Raw genomic sequence first — 8,603 nt, 5'->3', positions numbered from 1 at the left:
AAACTTGGCAGTTTGCTCTTCAGTAACATCCTCATTCTCTTCAGAAGAGGAATACTCATCAGAGCTCATGAAGGGCATAAGGAGGTTCAATGGGATCTCTATGGTCTCTAGATGAGCCTCAGAGTCCCTTGGTTCCTCAGAGGGAAGCTCCTTATTGATCACTGGACGTCCCAGGAGGTCTTCCTCCTTGGGATTCACGTCCTCTCCTCTCCTCACAGGTTCGGCCATGGCGCTTATGTCAATGGCCTTGCACTCTCCTTTTAGATTCTCTTCTGTATTTCTTGGGAGAGTACTAGGAGGGATTTCAGTGATCCTTTTACTCAGCTGGCCCACTTGTGCTTCCAGATTTCTAATGGAAGACCTTGTTTCATTCATGAAACTTACAGTGGCCTTAGATAGATCAGAGACTAGATTTGCTAAATTAGAAGCATTTTGTTCAGAGTTCTCTGTCTGTTGCTGAGTTGATGATGGAAAAGGTTTGCTATTGCTAAACCTGTTTCGTCCACCATTATTAAAGCCTTGTTGGGGCTTTTGATCCTTCCATGAGAAATTTGGATGATTTCTCCATGTTGAGTTATAGGTGTTTCCATAAGGTTCACCTAAGTAATTTACCTCTGCTATTGCAGGGTTCTCAGGATCATAAGCTTCTTCTTTAGAAGATGCCTCTTGAGTACTGTTGGATGCAGCTTGCATTCCATTCAGACTCTGAGAGATCATATTGACTTGCTGAGTTAATATTTTATTTTGTGCCTATATGGCATTCAGAGTATCAACTTCAAGAACTCCCTTCTTCATAGGCGTCCCATTATTCACAGGATTCCTTTCAGAAGTGTACATGAACTGGTTATTAGCAACCATGTCAATGAGTTCTTGAGCTTCTGCAGGCATTTTCTGTAGGTGAATGGATCCACCTGCAGAAGTATCCAATGACATCTTAGATAACTCAGACAGACCATCATAGAATATATCCAGGATGGTCCATTCTGAAAGCATGTTAGAAGGACACTTTTTGGTCAACTGTTTGTATCTTTCCCAAGCTTCATAGAGGGATTCACCTTCTTTCTGTCTGAAGGTTTGAACATCAGATCTAAGCTTGCTCAGCTTTTGAGGAGGAAAGTACTTGGCCAAGAAAGCCGTGACCAGCTTATCCCAAGAGTTCAGGCTGTCTTTAGGTTGAGAATCTAACCATAATCTAGCTCTGTCTCTTACAGCAAAAGGGAAAAGCATGAGCCTGTAGACTTCAGGATCTACTCCATTAGTCTTAACAGTATCACATATCTGCAAGAATTCAGTTAAGAACTGAAAGGGATCTTCAGATGGAAGTCCATGAAACTTGCAGTTCTGCTGCATCAGAGAAACTAATTGAGGTTTCAGCTCAAAGTTGTTTGCTCTAATGGTAGGAATGGAGATGCTTCTTCCATGTAAATTGGAATTAGGTGCAGTGAAGTCACCAAGCATCTTCCTTATATTATTATTATTTTCGGCTGCCATCTCCTTTTCCTGTTTGAAAATTTCTGAAAGGTTATCTCTGGATTGTTGTATTTTAGCTTCTCTTAATTTTTTTCTTCAGAGTCCTTTCAGGTTCTGGATCTGCTTTAACAAGAATGTTCTTGTCCTTGCTCCTGCTCATATGACAAAGAAGATGGCACAGAAAAAATAGTAATAATAATATGGATCCTTTATACCACAATATAGGGATCCTTGTGTTAGTAGAAGAAAAGAAGGGAAGAAAATCTGAACTCAGAGAGAGAGGGGGTTCGGATTTTTGGAGAGTTGAAGGAAAGATGTTAGTATATCAATAAACAAATAGAAGAAGATGAGAGGGGGAAGTGAATTTTAGAAAACAATTTTTGAAAAAGAGTTAGTGATTTTTGAAAATAGTTTTTGAAAAAGGTTAGTATTTTTTTCGAATGTTTTTTTTAAAAAAAAAAAATAAAAATAATTAGTTAATAAAAAAGAAATTTTTGAAAAAGAGGGAAGATATTTTCGAAAATTAGAGAGAGAGAGAGTTAGTTAGGTAGTTTTGAAAAAGTTAAGAAACAAACAAAAAGTTAGTTAGTTAGTTGAAACAAATTTTGAAAACCAATTTTGAAAAGATAAGAAGTTAGGAAGTTAGAAAAGATATTTTGAAAAGATATTTTTGAAAAAGATAAGATAAGAAGATATTTTTGAAAAGATATGATAGAAATTAGTTTTTGAAAAAGATTTAATTTTTAAAATCACAATTAATGACTTGATTCACAAGAAATCACAAGATATGATTCTAGAACTCAAAGTTTGAATCTTTCTTAACAAGCAAGTAACAAACTTGAAATTTTTGAATCAAAACATTAATTGATTAGTTATTTTCGAAAATTTTATATAAAAATAAGAAAAAGATTTTTGAAAAATATTTTTTTTAATTTTCGAAAATAACTAAGAATTTTGAAAAAGATTTGATTTTTGAAAAAGATTTTGAAAAAGATAAGATTTTCAAATTGAAAATTTGATTTGACTCATGAGAAACAATTTGATTTAAAAAAAATTTTGAAAAAGTCAATCCAAATTTTCAAATTTGATGAGAGAAAAAAAAGGGAAAGATATTTTTTGATTTTTGAAATTTTTATGATGAGAGAGAAAAAAACAAGTAAAATAATGCAATGCATGAAATTTTTAGATCAAAACAATGAATGTATGCAAGAATGTTATGAATGTCAAGATGAACACCAAGAACACCGTGACTGTCATGATGAACACCAAGAACATATTTTTGAAAAATTTTATATGCAAAGAAAACATGCAAGACACCAAACTTAGAAATCTTTCATGTTTAGACTCTAATAAACGAAAGATGCACATGTAAAACAAGAAAAGACACAAAACAAGAAAACATCAAGATCAAACAAGAAGACTGACAAAGAACAACTTGAAGATCATGAAGAATACTATGAATGCATGATTATTTTCGAAAAATGCAGGATGCAAATGCAATTGACACCAAACTTATAACATGACACAAGACTCAAACAAGAAACATGAAATATTTTTTATTTTTATGATTTTATGATTTTTTTGGATTTTTAACTTATATTTTTCGAAAATTATTTAGAAAAAAGAAAAATAAGGATTCAAAATTTTTAATATGAATTCCAGGAATCTTATGCTCTAAAGCTCCAATCAAAGGGTCAGGCATGGCTTAATAGCCAGCCAAGCTTTAGTATGTAACTCAGACATGACACGCCTGACATTCCTTACATTCAACAGCCAATTGGCTAAGAAAGATAAAGAAGCTCTTATCTTGGGTATAAGGATTGAGACATGGCTTTACAGCCAGCCAGGCTTCAATCATGCTTCATGAAACACTAGAATTCATTCTTAAAAATTCTGAAGCCATAGAATAATTTATTTTTGAAAACAATTTTTTTTTTCGAAAACAAAAGAAAAATTTTTGAAAGATTTTTGAAAAATTTTTGAAAACAAAACAAAAAGAAAATCACCTAATCTGCGCAACAAGATGAACCGTCAGTTGTCCAAACTCAAACAATCCCCGGCAACGGCGCCAAAAACTTGGTGCACGAAATTGTGATCTCCAGGTTCGAACAAATCCTGGTAATGGCTCCAAAGCTTGGTGCTTTGATCTTAATTCATAATTGTCACAACTTCGATACAACTAACCAGCAAGTGCACTGGGTCGTCCAAGTAATACCTTACGTGAGTAAGGGTCGAATCCCACGGAGATTGTTGGTATGAAGCAAGCTATGGTCACCTTGTAAATCTCAGTCAGGCAGATATAAAACAGTTATGTGGTTTTCGAATATTAATTAATAAAATAGGGATAGAGATACTTATGTAAATCATTGGTAGGAATTTCAGATAAGCGAATGGAGATGCTTTTCGTTCCTCTGAACCTCTGCTTTCCTGCTATCTTCATCCAATCAGTCTTACTCCTTTCCATGGCTGGCTTTATGTGATACATCACCACTGTCAATGGCTACTTTCGGTCATCTCTCGGGAAAATGATCCAATGCCCTGTCACGGCACGGCTAATCGTCTGGAGGCATCACCCTTGCCACTGGCTTCATCTTATCCTCTCAGTGAATAATATGCTCACGCACCCTGTCACGGCACGGCTATTCATCTGTCGGTTCTCGATCATGCTGGAATAGGATTTACTATCCTTTTGCGTCTGTCACTAACGCCCTGCAATCGCGAGTTAGGAGCTCGTCACAGTCACTCAATCATTGAATCCTACTCGGAATACCACAGACAAGGTTTAGACTTTCCGGATTCTCTTGAATGCCGCCATCATTCTAGCTTACGCCACGAAGATTCTGGTTAGGAGATCTAAGAGATATTCATTCTAGCTTATTTCATGTAGAACGAAAGTGTTTGTCAGGCACGTGTTCATAGGGGAGAATGGTGATGAGCGTCACACATAATCATCACCTTCCTCACGTTCTTGGGTGCGAATGGATATCTTAGAAGCGAAATAAGAAGATTTGAATAGAAAACAGTAGTACTTTGCATTAATCTTTGAGGAACAGCAGAGCTCCACACCTTAATCTATGGAGTGTAGAAACTCTACTGTATGAAAATACATAAGTGAAGGTCCAGGCATGGCCGAGATAGCCAGCCCCCTAAAACGTGATCAAAGGATCATAAGGTAATCCAAAGATGCCTAATACAATAGTAAGAGGTCCTATTTATAATAAACTAGCTGCTAGGGTTTACATGAGTAAGTATTTGATGTATAAATCCACTTCCGGGGCCCACTTGGTGTGTGTTTGGGCTGAGCTTAAGTGTTGCACGTGCAGAGGCCATTTGTGGAGTTGAACGCCAGTTTTTGTGCCAGTTTGGGCGTTCAACTCTGGTTTTGGATCCTTTTCTGGCGCTGGACGCTAGATTTGGGTAGAAAGCTGGCGTTGAACGCCAGTTTACGTCATCTATTATTGGCCAAAGTATGGACTATTATATATTGCTGGAAAGCCCTGGATGTCTACTTTCCAACGCAATTGGAAGCGCGCCATTTCGAGTTCTGTAGCTCCAGAAAATCCACTTTGAGTGCAGGGAGGTTAGAATCCAACAGCATCAGCAGTCCTTTTTCAACCTCTGAATCTGATTTCTGCTCAAGTCCCTCAATTTCAGCCAGAAAATACCTGAAATCATAGAAAAACACACAAACTCATAGTAAAGTCCAGAAATGTGAATTTAACACAAAATCTATTAAAAACATCCCTAAAAGTAACTAGATCCTACTAAAAATATACTAAAAACAATGTCAAAAAGCGTATAAATTATCCGCTCATCAGCTTCGCAGTTTGCCAGACTTGGACATGATACAAAGGAAAGTGGTGATGATTGGGAATGATTGGATTGGTATTGGGGTAAGGAAGGATCATATGATGGCGAATGGTGAAGAAAAGCTTGTGAGTGTGGTGGTTCGAGGTTATGTTGAAAGGATGGTTCATATGCACGGGGTGGGGCTTGTTGGTAGTTACAAGGTTGTCCACCATGTCTTTCAGCTGGGTATGCACGGTAGAATGGTCTTTGTCCAGGATATCTCGGAGGGTGTTGCTGCCAAAAGGGTTGATTAGATCCTCTTGGTTCCATCCATCCTTGATTGGTCTGACCTTGATGCACATTCCTGCTGTAACTTCTATTTCCTTTAACAATATTAGAACCAAACTCAAAGCGAGAGGGGTGAGAGTTCATAGTAGCGAATAAAGATAAAAATAAAAAACAAAAATAAATAAATAAGCAAAAGAAAAATATTTACAATAACCAATAATGAGGCACACGTTAGCAGTTCCCCGGCAACGGCGCCATTTTGATGAGAGAACTTTTGTGTGGTCTAGAAATTTGCGGATAAATCCTCGTTGCAAGTATAGTTTCTAAACCTTCAAAAGTCCTTTCATACAAACGTTTTGGGTGTCACAAGTAACAAACCCCTTTAAAAATTGTTAACCGAGTATTCAAACCTCGGGTCATCTTCTCAAGGAACTGCGAGGAAGTATGTTCTTATTATTGGCTATAAAGGTTGTAATCGGGGTTTAGAAGATGAGAAGTAAGTAATTTAAATGACAAGTAAAGTAAATGGCAATTAAAATAAATAAATACTGTAAAGCAAACTTTTGGCAAGGTAAGAGAAGTCGGAGGTCCAACATAGTTATCTCTCTCAACTACAATGAAAGTTGAATCTAAACTCCACTTGGTCAACCTTTACTAAGGTAAAGGAAAGTCAGGGGACTAATTAAATTGACCTTTGAATCCTATTTATTTCCTAAGAAAAGGTTGGGATTGCTTAAGTTCAGCTCAATTAGCAAGATAACGATTATCAATTATGTTGAGTTTAATAACTGTTGAGTTACTGAATTCTTAACCAGAACCAAAAGGGGAAAAAGTAAAATTGCTGGAATAATAAAAATATCCTTAGATAGGAAGCAATGGTGACTTAAATCAAAGAGAACAATCATAAACTGAAATTACCTCAATTATCATTAATTCAAATAACTGTCTGTAACATGGAATAATTCGTAAGTCAAAGTATAATAATCAATTCAAATGTTGGAATAAATAAATAAAAGTAAAACTAAAATAAAAGAACATTAAACCTGGGATTACTCTTAAAACAAGAAGAAATCCTAAATCCTAAAAGAGAGAGAGAGAAGATCTCCCTCTCAACTAAATCTAAATCATTGAAAAGTAAAATATGCGAGCTCCCCTTGAATGGGTGCATTCCCACACTTTATAACCTCTGGTCTATGCTGTCTGCACTTGGATCTGGGCCAAAAAGGGCTTCAGAATTCGTTGGGGGGCGTATTCTGTAAATTCTGGTGCGTGGCCTCTGTCATGTGTCCGCATGGGTCACGCGGTCGCGTCATTTGGAGCTTTTCCTTGTCACGCGGTCGCGTCAGTCATGCGGCCGCGTTGCTGCTGATTCGTGCTTGGCACGCGATCGCGTCATCCATGCGATCGCGTGGATACCAGTTTCCTTAAAGCTCCGTTTTGCTTCCTCCTTCCATTTTAGTATGTTTCCTTTTTCATCCTTTAAATCATTCTGCCTTAGAAAATCTGAAACCACTCAACACACTAATCACAGCATCGAATGGAAATAAAGGTAATTAAATTAATTGATTTTAAAGATTAGGAAACATGTTTTTCATTTACATCACATAATAAGGAAGGAAAAGTAAAACCATGCAATTAATGTGAATAAGTAGGTGAAGGATTGTATAAATCACTCAAATTAAGCACAAAAGAACTCATGAAATATGGGTTTATCACCGACTTCTCTTGTCGGTCCGAGCTGTAGCTTTCGTTTTTTAGTTATTTCTAGTAATCCTCTTTTTTGGACCTTTGTCAGGTCTCTTTCAGGGATTTACTATTATAACCTTCTTTTGTAGGAGATTGATGAGCGGATATTTTATACGCTTTTTGGGGTTAATTTAATATAGTTTTGAGTATGTTTTAGTTAGTTTTTAGTCTATTTTCATTAGTTTTTAGGAAAAATTCATATTTCTGGACTTTACTATGAGTTGTGTGTTTTTCTGTAATTTCAGGTACTTTTCTGACTGAAATTGAAGGAGCTGAGCAAAAATCTGATTCAGGCTGAAAAAGGACTGCTGATGCTGTTGGATTCTGACCTCCCTGCACTCAAAGTAGATTTTCTGGAGCTACAAAACTCGAAATGGCATGCTTCCAGTTGCGTTGGAAAGTAGACATCCAGGGCTTTCCAGCAATATATAATAGTCCATACTTTTCACAAGGATATATGACGTAAACTGGCGTTCAACGCCAGGTCTCTGCCCAATTCTGGCGTCCAGCGCCAGAAAAGGATCAAAAGCTGGAGTTGAACGCCCAAACTGGCATAAAAACTGGCGTTCAACTCCACAAATGGCCTCTGCACGTGAATTACTTAAGTCTCAGCCCAGCACACACCAAGTGGGCCCAGAAGTGGATCTCTGCATCATCCATCATAGTTTACTTATTTTTTGTAAACCTAGGCTACTAGTTTAGTATTTAATTAACTTTTAGAGACTTATTTTGTATCTCATGACATTTTTAGATCAAAACTTTGTATTCTCTGATGGCATGAGTCTCTAAACCCCATTGTTGGGGGTGAGGAGCTCTGCTGTGTCTCGATGAATTAATGCAAGTATTTCTGTTTTCCATTCAAACACGCTTGTTCCTACCTAAGATGTTCATTCGCGCTTAACTGTGATGGAGGTGATGATCTGTGACACTCATCACCTTCCTCAAATCATGAACGTGTGCCTGACAACCACCTCCATTCTATACACGATTAAATGAGTATCTCTTAGATTCCTTAATCAGAATCTCCGTGGTATAAGCTAGAACTGATGGCGGCATTCATGAGAATCCGGAAAGTCTAAATCTTGTCTGTGGTATTCTGAGTAGGATTCAAGGATTGAATGACTGTGATGAGCTTCAAACTCTTGAAGGCTGGGCATTAGTGACAGACGCAAAAGGATAGTAAATCCTATTCCAACCGGATCGAGAACCAACGCCAGAAATGGGCAAGGATCTGGCGTTGAACGCCCAAAATGGGCAAAATCTGGCGCTGAACGCCCAAAATGGGCACAATTCTGGCGTTCAGACGCCAG

General features: G+C 37.3%; 1 non-coding gene across 1 annotated transcript; it reads left to right on the top strand.

Annotated features, from left to right (window-relative positions):
- The first annotated feature begins 987 nt into the window (after positions 1 to 987).
- On the top strand, positions 988 to 1,095 carry LOC148575074 (small nucleolar RNA R71). Its single transcript, XR_015905496.1, has one exon. It is a non-coding gene; the product is annotated as a small nucleolar RNA R71 (small nucleolar RNA).
- The last annotated feature ends 7,508 nt before the right edge of the window (positions 1,096 to 8,603 follow it).

This window comes from Arachis ipaensis, chromosome B2 (genome assembly GCF_059453495.1).
Source record: "Arachis ipaensis isolate K30076 ecotype BB chromosome B2, ASM5945349v1, whole genome shotgun sequence".
Taxonomy (NCBI): Eukaryota; Viridiplantae; Streptophyta; class Magnoliopsida; order Fabales; family Fabaceae; genus Arachis; species Arachis ipaensis.
Note: the sequence above shows the minus strand (reverse complement) of the source record. Positions and strands in the feature narration are given on the sequence as shown.